Source organism: Anabrus simplex, chromosome 11, assembly GCF_040414725.1.
Source record: "Anabrus simplex isolate iqAnaSimp1 chromosome 11, ASM4041472v1, whole genome shotgun sequence".
Lineage (NCBI taxonomy): Eukaryota > Metazoa > Arthropoda > Insecta > Orthoptera > Tettigoniidae > Anabrus > Anabrus simplex.
Window position 1 is genome coordinate 3,682,359 of NC_090275.1, and position 12,572 is coordinate 3,694,930.

The window sequence follows — 12,572 nt, forward strand, 5'->3', positions numbered from 1 at the left end:
ACAAATGTAAGAAGTCATCAATACGAAACTTAATATTGAGGATTGTGGAGCTTCAATGTAACAATGAACCACTTCAATATCTCATTGCTGAAATGGCCGTGTCCTCTATGTATTGTAGCAGCTTAGACTTTGGGACTTCTCGACCATGTTAGCTTATGGTTGATTGTAGCCTAGTTATTTTGATGTAGGAACATTAAATTTTAGGGCTTGTAGAGAAGACCTCTTGTGGTTCAGTAATACAGTGTGGAGGTGGAACTGATTTTCCCACGGTTTGCTTTATTCATTTTATAGCAGCGACACCTAGTACCTTCGTAAACCTGGACATTTCATGACTTAGTATTCGGACTGGATAACTTGAAGTTGCAAAGAAAACCAAAATCTATAGCGATTGTATGCACGCTTTCAATCGGGGTTAACATGTGATTGGTATCATTGTTTTCAAATGCGTATTGCATTTTAAAATGACTATTTAGCTGTGATGACCACGCGTCGCAGCAGCAGTAATGCCACCTGGCGGCAGATCACAGCTATCGATATTGTAGGCCTTCTCTTCCGACTCTGTCATGTCGTCACTCCCTTTTGTCTTATTCTTCAAGTGATCGTTTCTTTACGATTTTGTCTCATCTTTTATACTGACCTTCACAATAGTCCTTGTCGGCATGGACCGATGGCCACGATGCTCGGCGCTCATCATTATCGTCGGTGCGATAAAACTGATCACTATAACTTTTGTTACGTAGTACTTTTCTATAGGACCAAAACCTAGGCATTTTAGAGGCCTTCTCCTAAATGTCATCCAGCGTGAATACAGTTATTTATAGCCTAGAGTGGCTTTACGTACGGTGCCGACTTTCATTAAATTCTCTTCAGCCATTTTCTCGTGATGCGTGTACAGACAGACAGACAGACAGACAGACAGACAGACAGACAGACAGACAGACAGACAGACAGACAGACATTGCGAACAATTAAAAAGTGCATTTCCTTGTTACTGTCGACACAACCGAATCAGAAATACAATTCTTTTCCAATTCTGGTGAATGTAGAGTCCACTTGCAATGGAGACAGAGAGTTGCAGACTTTTAGCGCTCACAACGAGTACTTCATCATCATCATCATCATCTGTTTACCCTCCAGGTTCGGCTTTTCCCTCGGACTCAGCGAGGGATCCCACCTCTACCGCCTCAAGGGCAGTGTCCTGGAGCTTCAGACTCTTGGTCGGGGGATACAACCGGGGAGTATGACCAGTACCTCGCCCAGGCGGCCTCACCTGCTATGCTGAACAGGGGCCTTGTAGGGGGAAGGGAAGATTGGAAGGGATAGGCAAGGATGAGGGAAGGAAGCGGCCGTGGCCTTAAGTTAGGTACCATCCCGGCATTCGCCTGGAGGTGAAGTGGGAAACCACGGAAAACCACTTCGAGGATGGCTGAGGTGGGAATCGAACCCACCTCTACTCAGTTGACCTCCCGAGGCTGAGTGGACCCCGTTCCAGCCCTCGTACCACTTTTCAAATTTCGTGGCAGAGCCGGGAATCGAACCCGGACCTCCGGGGGTGGCAGCTAATCACGCTAACCACTACACCACAGAGGCGGCACAACGAGTACTTGCTTGTCACAATTCAGTCCAGTAAAGTAAAGTAAAGTCGTTTCTAACGTGAGTCTGCCTGTTGACCACTTCAAGAGCACTACAAAAGTCTGGGAGAAACTAAATTAATTAAAATTTACGACTCCTGTTATTACTTCGAAATGTAATAGGATTTTTAAGTTCGAACTGCATTATGTATTAACATATCAAACGTTCTCAACGACGGACGATTGGGAAGGTGGCGGAAGCGGCCTTAATGTGTGATAATGGGAAACGATGGAAAACCATCTTCAGGGCTGCCGACGTGGGGATTCGAACCCAGTATCTCCTGAGTATAAGTTGACAGCTGCGCGACCAAGCCGCTCGGTAAGATTTAAAACGCTTCAAGGACGTTACATGAATCTGGCTACAGCTAACGACAAGCCAGGGTTCGATGTTGCAGTGCTCGTCATCTTCACGTCTCTGTCCTCTTTGAAGTAGGCCTACAGCAAGAGTGATGACGTTCCTCTGAGCACATGATGGCGGCTTCGATCCTGGCTCAAATACTCCAGCCCCGTGTTAGTACATATACTGGGAGAGAATATTTCGGAACGTCGGCGTCTCCGAAAACTTAAAACCATTATTATTATTATTATTATTATTATTATTATTATTATTATTATTATTATTATTATTATTATTATTATTAAAATCCGATATTAAGTCTTTAGAGAGTCACTGCAACCTTTTAAGGGTACCTGGACGTAAAACCTGCATGTGTTGTAGGTTCATATCTAAGAAACTACGTACAATATTTCTTCCGGGACTTCCAAAGTTTGCTCATGACCAGCTACTGTAGATCAAACTACACGCCCTCCCCACTTGGCCCATCAACAGGAATGCACATTTAATAATTTTAAATTTCTGCCACAACTTTAGTCGAAGTTGGGACGATCATGAGAAATGAGAACGCCTACAGTAAGGGCAAACCCTGGCATGTAACACAACAGTGTAGCACTAGCGAATGACGTGTGACTTGTCACCGAGGAGAGCACAACGTCCACACTTTTTGACAGGCCACATGCTGAGTTTAGGCGCAAGAAGACCGCTGCACATTATCGTGTTTCTATATTTACTCCCCACTGCCGATATCATTAGCCTGATAGCATGTCTGAGCCATTACAGGCAATCTTTAGAAACTAGACTCGGATACATCTCGTTTAACTTCTCTTGGTAATCATAGTAAGGAACAAACAAAACCAATTACCAGAGAAACACAAATAGAACAGATATATTCCTACTTTGCTTTACGTGGACAGACCGCCCTTGGCGTCTTCACATGCGCTTCGTGTTGTATAGCATATCTCACATGGAACCACAACAAAATTATATAGGTGACTATTTCCCCGTACATATGTTTCACTTGGTGTTCTATTTCCATCGGGAAAAGAGGTGAAGGCATGCTAATGAAGGATCAGTACTACAAAGCGTAAACTGGAACAAGGAAATTTAAGACTACCGTCCTTACTTCCTTCTTCGAATGACCATCGGTATTTACTTTAAATAAATAAATAATTGTAACGCGTTAATGAGAACTGTATGATTTTACTAGTTATTTACGAGTTTCAGGTTCCCAAGAAAGAGTTTTCTTGGGAAGTTTCTTATTTCTATTTCAGGTAATTACTTACATCCATAGCAGAACCCACACACTTACCAGTTTTGCCAGGAAAACAGACAGAGAACTCGTCACTTCCCCGGCGAGAGTAGTGAATGTTGAACTGCTAAAAGAACTGTTTCCACGAGGGCATATTGGGGTTAGTCCCAGCATTTCCTGGACTGAAAATGCGGAACTACGGAAAATCATCTTGAGGGTTAATGAGTGTAGGGTTCGAACCCAGTATCTCTCGAAAGCAACGTTAAATGTAGAAGAGCGGGGCTTAATGCTTGGGTTGAACCACGTCCCTCTTGGCGATTTACAGTAACACCTTCATGAAAATATTATTTACTTAATAATTTGTTGCTGTAGTTTTCAGTGAAACGTGGTGTACGCAGGCTGTCGACAGCGAGCACGTTTATATGCAGATGGCAAGGGGAGCCTTCGTAGCTCAGGTGGCAGCGCGCCGGCCTCTCACCGCTGGGTTCCGTTGTTCAAATCCCGGTCATTGTGCTGGACAAAGCGGAGGCGGGACAAGTTTTTCTCCGGGTACTCCCGTTTTCCCTGTCATCTTTCATTCCAGCAACACTCTCCAGTATCATTTCATTTCATCTGTCATTCATTAATCATTGCCCCAGAGGAGTGCGACAGGCTTCGGCAGCCGGCACATTTCCCATCCTCGCCGCTAGATGGGGGCTTCATTCATTCCATTCCTGACCCGGTCAAATGACTGGGAACAGGCTGTATATTTCATTTCAATAATAATAACAACGGCGCGTGCGGGTCACGAACACGGCCACCGACCCAGAGGAATTAACCAATTAAAGTTAGAGTTCCTGGTCTGGCCGGGAATCAAAACCAGGACGAAACGCCAGCATGCTAACCACGGAGCCGAGCAAATACAATGAACCAGGCTGTACCCACAATATGTTTTCATAAGTGCTGCTGTTAGGGTGATGATAAATGTGAGCAATACATCCTCCACGCAGGCAGCGAACGGAAAGTCAGTCGAATTGATTTTCCGATTAGGGCGAACGGTGACGTCACTACTGTGTCCCCCAGTTCTCCACAGCGTCTTCTGCTATACGAGCTTAGCAGCGGTTCGAATCTTAGAGCGGTCACTGGCTAATGGACTACATTTTTAGACTTTATTCAAGTAAGACATTGAATATACAAAGGGAAGAGTAGAACTCATCTTATATTAATATTGCTATTATTATTAACTTTATTGACCACATTGGACCACTTGAGTCTTCCATGTACATTTTTCTTTGAAGGTGGTACTGTTTGTCTGCCCAGTACTTCTTCATTCGTTCTGATCGCAGTGTTCTTAATTCGTCTGAAATCTCTGCAGGCCTTCTGTGCATCATTTCAGATGAAAATGTGTGATTCTTAAGAAGGGTGATAATTATATTCTTGTTCTGTGGATCTGTAATTTCGAGTCCAACTGTTTTGAGATCCTCTTGAATTTCTTCGATCCAGTGCCCTCCTGTCTTCTTTCCCAGATTTCTCATCACTGGTTGTCGTAAAATTTTATTTTCTGGTAATCGTAAGATGTGAAAGAAATAAGAGATTCTTTTCTTCTTCATCACGCTGATAACTGGGCCAATCTCTCGATAGACAGTTTCATTGGGGAGGATTCTCCAGACTCCTTCAACCTGGTACTTTTTATTTATACAAGTTCTGATAATTCTTCTTTAAGTTTTGAGGATGTGATCTGTTCTTCTTTCATTTTTAAATTGGAACAAGGTTTTGCAAGCGTAAATGGCTTCACAGTTTTGTAGTGTTGGATCTTAGTATCTATTGACAAGCATTTTTTTTTGTTATACGTTGACCAGGTTAGAAATTGTGCTTTTTTCTTTTGTTGGTTCTATTTATCCATCTTGCTTTCTCGCTTAGGCCTAAGTTGTGCATAATGATTTCTCCAAGGCATTTCAATGGTAGGACTATGTTCATTTTTTGATCATTTATTATGACTTCGTTGTCAAAGCGTTTCATTGATATGATCTCAGTTTTCTCAAAGGATATCGGTAATTCTATTTTTAATGCGATTTTCTGGAGGGCTAAAAGAGCTCAATCATCCGCAAACCCTAGGCAGTTTGTCCTTATTGAGGGTTTTGCTCCAATTTCGATTTTAGTTTTTTTTTTGTTGGCAAATTTTCATGATGTAATCTATGGTCACTTTGAAAAGCACTGCGGATAATTCGTCACCTTCTCTGAGGCCTCTGACATTTCTCCCGTGAACTTTACCTTTTGAAACTGTGTTGGTTAATTTAGGATGAAGGCCATATGTTGTGAGGAGTGGGTCTGTGTATACTATCATAAGCCTTTTTGAAATTTATGAATGAAATAAACAGCTGTTCATTTCTGTATTTATAATATTCCATTATTAGGTTCAGGCTGACCGGGCGAGTTGGCCGTGCGGATAGGGACGCGCAGCTGTGAGCTCGCATGCAGAAGATAGTGGGTTCCAACCCGACTGTCGGCAGCCCTGAAGATGGTTTTCCGTGGTTCCCTATTTTCACACCAGGCAAATGCTGGGGCTGTACGTTAATTAAGGCCATGGTCGCCATAGGACCTATCTGTGTCGGTGCGACGTAAAGCAAATAGCAAAAAAAGTTTCAGGCTGAGAATTTGGTCTGGGCAACTTCTGTATGTGCTTTCAATCAATCAATCAATCAATCAATCAATCAATCAATCAATCAATCAATCAATCAATCAATTAATCAATCAATCACTACTGATCTGCATTTAGGGCAGTCGCCCAGGTGGCAGATACCCTATCTGTTGTTATCTAGCCATTTCCTAAATGACTGCAAAGAAATTGGAAATTTATTGAACATCTCCCTTGGTAAGTTATTCCAATCCCTAACTCCCCTTCCTATAAACTAATATTTGCCCCAATTTGTCCTCTTGAATTCCAACTTTATCTTCATATTGTGATCTTTCCTACTCTTAAAGACATAACTCAAACTTATTCGTCTACTGATGTCCTCCGACGCCATCTCTCCACTAATAGCTCTAAACATACCACTTAGTCGACCAGTTCGTCTCCTTTCTCCCAAGTCTCCCCAGCCCAAACTTTGCAACATTTTTGTAACACTACTCTTTGGTCGGAAATCACCCAGAACAAATCGAGCTGCTTTTCCTTGGATATTTTCAGTTCTTGAATCAAGTAATCTCGGTGAGGGTCCCATACACTGGAACCATACTCTAGTTGGGGTCTTACCAGAGACTTATATGCCCTCTCCTTTGCATCCTTACTACAACCCCTGAACACCCTCATAACCATGTGCAGAGATCTGTACCCTTTATTTACAATCCCATTTATGTGATTACCCCAATATTAACACCTAGGTACTTACAATGATCCCCAATAGGAACTTTCACCCCATCAACGCAGTAATTAAAACTGAGAGGACTTTTCCTATTTGTGAAACTCACAACCTGACTTTTATCCCCGTTTATCATCATACCATTGCCTGCTGTCCATCTCATAACATTATCGAGGTCATTTTGCAGTTTCTCACAATCTTGTAACTTATTTATTACTCTGTACATAATAACATCTGCAAAAAGCCTTATCTCTTATTCCACTTCTTTACACATATCTTGGATATATATGAAAATATAAAGGTCCAATAATACTGCCTTGAGGAATTCCCCTCTTAATCATTACAGGGACAGATAAAGCTTCGTCTACTCTAATTCTCTAACTTCTTTTTTCTAGAAACAGAGCCACCCATTCAGTCACTCTTTTATCAAGTCCAATTGCACTGATTTTTGCCAGTAGTCTCCCATGATCCACCCTATCAAATGCCTTAGATAGGTCAATCGCGATACAGTTCAATTGACCTCTTGAATCCAGGATATCTGCTATATCTTGCTGGAATCCTACAAGTTGAGCTTCAGTGGAATAACCTTTCCTAAACCCAAACTGCCTTCTGTCAAACCAGTTATTAATTTCGCAAACATGTCTAATATAATCAGAAAGAATGCTTTTCGAAAGCTTGCATGCAATCCATGTCAAACTGACTGGCCTGTAATTTTCAGCTTTATGTCTATCACCCTTTCCTTTATACATAGGGGCTACTATAGCAACTCTCCATGGGCGAAATCCTCCTTGGTATTCTCCAAGTTGTGGTTCCAGAATGTTTTTATACTATTGTAAATTATGCGGGAGAAAGTACAAAAGGGTTATTCCTCTGTAATTGTCTGGATTAATTTTCTCTCCCCTTTTTTGAGTAATGGATGGATTACACCTGAAGTCCAATGTTCTCATATTTTCTCTGTGATCCAGTAGATGCTGATGTATATTTATGATTGCTGGTACCCCTGCGTTTTTCAAGATTTCTGCAAACACTAGGTCTTCACCACATGCCTTATAATTTTTTAGTTCCTTAATTGCGAATTCTGCATCCTTGATAGTTGGAGGATCTATTAGATCTGGGGTGGTTAAAAAGGGTGTGTCAGTATTTACTCCAACGTTTCCAGTGGGTCATCGCAATTTAAAAGTTTGTTGAATGTCTCTGAGAGGATTCCTGCATTCTCTTGATTACTATGGGCTAACCTTCCTGATATATCTCTCAGCATTAATATTGGGGATTGATACTTTTTAAGGTATTTGCCAAAGGTTTTATAATAATCTCGTGATTCTATTTTGTTAAAACTCTCTTCTATCTTTTGTACGGTAGGCTATTTTTAACAGGTTTGCGTTTTCTTTGTCTGATAATTTTATAGGTTGACTTTCTTTGTTTTATTAGTTCGAAATTTGATTTTCCTGACTTCTGGGCTTGATGATTTATCCAAGCTTGGCGTCTTCTCTCAATTGACTGGTCACATTACTCATTGCATCATTCATGTTTTTTCCTAGGCTTTGTAGGAGTTGACTCTTCTGCTAGGGCTTATTGATTTTAGTTTGGCGGTCAGCTCTTCTAAGGTATTAGTGTTCACAGGTCCTTCTCCTGTTTTCCTATAGTAACCTACTCCTTATTATTTATTAAGGGGTATGGTCGAATTTTTTCTATATTTATTTGGAATTCTTTTCTTAATCCTTGGAATTTATTTTATTTTGATCTTAAGAACATAGTGATCTGACCCTAAGTATTCCCCCATTATGACTTTGATACTGTAGATTTCACGATGGTGAAATTTATCCACGTAAACTTGGTTCAGTTGCCATTCACCTTTTCGGAAATCAGGATGTTTCCAAGTTTTTAATTTGTGAGGTTTTCTTTTAAAGTATATTGATTTTGAGATAAGATTATGGTTTCTGTATAATTCAAGCAATCTTTGACCGTTTTTATTCGTCCTCTTATGTGCTGGCCATTTTCCAATGATAACACGGTACCTTCTTTTCTTGTCGCAGTTGTGCGTTAAAATCGGTGGAATTCTTCTTCTAGACTTTTCATGGTCGACTGTCTAAGGTGTCACCTTGAGATGAGCATAAGTCCGCGAGTTACAATGTTATTTAGAAAGGCGAAGATAAGAGATGGAGGATGATTTTATGAAATCGTGAAGAAGGCTTTCTGCCTTATTTCATCCTAGCTGTTCAGGTCTAGGAGTAGGCATTTCCTTCATGCCCCGCAAACGTCATTGTTTTCCCGCCAATACTCGGGTAGCTGATTGCAGTGCGATGGGGTCGCCACATCCCTAGGACTACACCTAATAATAATAATAACAACAATAATGAAATGAAATGGCGTATGGCTTTTAGTGCTGGGAGAACCCAGGACGGGTTCGGCACGCCAGGTGCTGGTCTTTTGATTTGACTCCCGTAGGCGACCTGCGCGTCCTGATGAGGATGAAATGATGATGAAGACAGCACATACAGCTAGCCCCCGTGCCAGGGAAATTAACCAATGATGGTTAAAATTCCCGACCCTGCCGGGAATAGAAACCGGGACCCCAGTGACCAAAGGCCAGGACTCTAACCATGTAGCCATGGATGCGGACATAATAATAATTCTAGTAATAATCCTGGGCTACTCGTCTTGCGACACCTATAACTTTGGCAAGTTGTTCTAAATAAATAGATTTGGGGCCTTTTCTGATGCTCCACACACTTTACAGCTGTTGAGGAATCAGCTTTAAGACGCGGTCGAGAAGAGATCAAGAGAACACGATTTGAAAAGCTTGTGGAAAAACTACGTGAAAAAAGACCCGAAATATACTCCTAAAGTCGCACAAAGTCAAGACGTGACAGGCAAAGAGAACAAAATGTCAGGAAAGCAGCGGAATTATTGTTTGGTACAGCAACATGTCCCTGAACACGGCGAGGGACTTTCCCACTGCGTCCTCACAAGAGGCAAGACGACATAATAGTGATCGCCGAATCTCGGGCAAACGGGACTCCAAGTGTCAGTGGAGAAAACTAATTTCATTAGCAGCATCGAACAGGCTAACAGTGAGATGTCATTAGAGGAGGGTAAAATGTCAGAGAAAGTATTCCCATCTGCAACAGTTTCTAAAGTTGAACTGGCCTATCGGCTGATACTGCAAGCGATGCCTGTCACGAAACACTACACTGCGTCATCTGTGTGTGCCACCAAACTGCAAGTCAGGGACAGACGAATTCTACACCCAGCACTGGACAATCAGATGAAGAGGCTCTCTGACTGTGCCAGGAAAGGAGGGTCATGTGGTCAACCGCCTGTTCACCTTCTCGCGAAACAACACCTTGACTAACGGGATCTGAGGATAGGCTGTGAGACAGATCCTCAAGAAAGTCCGTGATTCTTAGCAAAATCCTCGTAAGAAGGAAAGTACCCCTGGCCAGGAGTTACACCGGGACAAGAAACGGTTCAACAAGCGTGGTCCGAACGAGACGTCCCATTAGCTAATTCTACGATTTTCGCAGACTCTGAGGAGTCTAAATTTCCTCCAAAACATTATTTTACGTGCTGGAAAACCTACTGACAGGAGGGTGACGTATTTGACTTCGACCCGCTGAAGGTGATTATTGTTTTAAGAGGAAGTACAACTAGGCAATCATCCTAATCAGAGAGAGAAACATGGAAGGAATCTGACAGTTCCAAAAATGAAGGTATCGGCTAAAGAAAGGCAAGGGCCACGAAGGGCGTGAAAATGGAAGACTCTCTAGGCCTCGTCGGGGTCAGAAAAGAACAAGAGTTGACCAAGGGAGGTCGGATAGGAGGAGCCTGGCACAAGTAAGAGGAAACCAAGTCGCTCGGCCATCATTTATTATTGCCGGCCACCCTCAACAACTCGATAATCCCGATACAAAACATTACATGTCAATAATGAGAAAAAGAAGCCCTGAAACACCTCTCAGCCTCATGGAACCGCCGCTATATCACCACGAAGTGAGGCCTGTCTCGCCAGAAGTGTGCAATGAACAAGTGTTAGCTGTGCTCGTAGCAAGAACTACTTGTTGAGGACGGAAAATGTCCATCACGGTACGTACTAAAAGGCGTCGTAAAGCGTCAACCTTAAAATTAGAAATGATATTTGAAGTTGGACAAGGAGCTGGACGCAGGACTTGTCAAACCCTGCTGAAGGAAGTAGGTACCACATACTCGCTCAATCAGAGTCTTCTTCCAGATAAGGTAATTATATAAATATGATAGCACTTATCAGACGATAGCCTATATTTGATAAGCTGATAATGCACAAGGCCAGACTGCTTGCGAAGAATGGACGAGTTATCGTACTCTGATTTCTTTCTCCTATCATTAATACAGAGTTCCTGCGCCTTCGTCATAAGTAGGGCCCACACGTATCAGTGAAATATGTAATTAAACATGTATTAGTATTAATGCACTAAATTTACAAGAATAGTTCGTATGTCTCATGGTTATGATATGAGACTAAAATTGTTTTAAATGCCTCCATATTTTATGACAAAGTCATCGTTATTCCTTCAGATAATTTATGGAGTCTACTCCTTTCTAATTTGGACAGTCTTAAATCCCCGAATATTTCAAATATTTAAAAATAATATTATACACTGTATATCACACAATGTATTGTTGTGGCAAATTTTCTGTTGTTCTGAAAATGAAACAAATAAATGTTATTAAATAGAGTTAACATAGAAACTGTTTTTAAACCCCCATTAGGTAACATAAATAGTCCGGTAATTTTATTTTATCGTGATGCGCAGTGTCATCAAGTACTTCTCTATACTTTCCATTGCAATGTTTTGACACCTATCCGAAAAAATTCTCTTGTAGAATGGCAAGGAACATTCAACATTGCACGAAGTCAGATGAAATTTGCAAAGTAGTTTACTATAGTCTCAAAGTTGAACGAGCTGATACAATTTTTAATTTTTTCAATAATTACCTACATACAATATGTAATATTACCAAGAATATGCAAAAATGGAAGACAGGTATGACCATGTCAGAAGCACAATTCGCAGACTTGTCGACAAGAAAGGAATGGGATATGCAATAACAATAACTCTCTGCGTTGTATCGCGCGGATTGCAATCAAACTTGGTAGACATCATAACACGCTGTTGATTCTGAACAAAAATCCGGCAGTTTCCTCACTTGCAGATTATATTCACCCTAGAAATGATAGGCATTTTTCTCGCAAGTGATAGGCGTTTTCTTACTATGTTACAGTCAAGTAAGACATGAAAAGCAAAGGTAATCATTACCTATTTCTTATAATTTTACTTAGAAAATCAACAGTATTCTACTTATTTGACAAAAATAGTTTCTCGATTGTGTTTCAACGAGCAAGTCTCGTACAAAACGCAAAAAGTATAAAAGGAAGAATCATTCTTCAAAATTGAACGTCAGGAAACCACTGAAAAAATAACAGTACTGACATTTCAAAATATACAAAATGTGTGAAATTTTACCCTAATATGTAAATACATACATACAAATTTCGGGAAATTTGTAACCTGTGGCCGTGACGAAAGGATGTGTTCCACACGTCCACAGTCGAAAATCACTGATCTCATACGTCACATTTCACGGTTTCTTTTGTAACGAGAACCTCGGGTCCGGCGGATATAGTCTTACCCACTTCCGAAGTTCATCCTCAGTCTCCTCATCAGAGTCATTTTGATCTCTAACCTGGTGATCATCACACGGCAAATCCTCTGCCGAAATATCGCGATTACCGCCAGAAAACACTTCTTTATCGCTCAGGTCTACAAGGATCCATCGTTATAAGACAACTACCAGCAACCTCCACTACACCTCATCCACAAAGCGCGCCAACTCAGAACTGCGAAATGAAAGCAATACCTCATTTGTTTTACAATCAGCGCTTAAAATAGCCTACTAGGGAAACCAAAATTGCAATAGGTATGAAGCTTGTAAGGTCTGCTTTCGAGATCTATGTGATTTGATAAATATTCAGTCGATTTTAA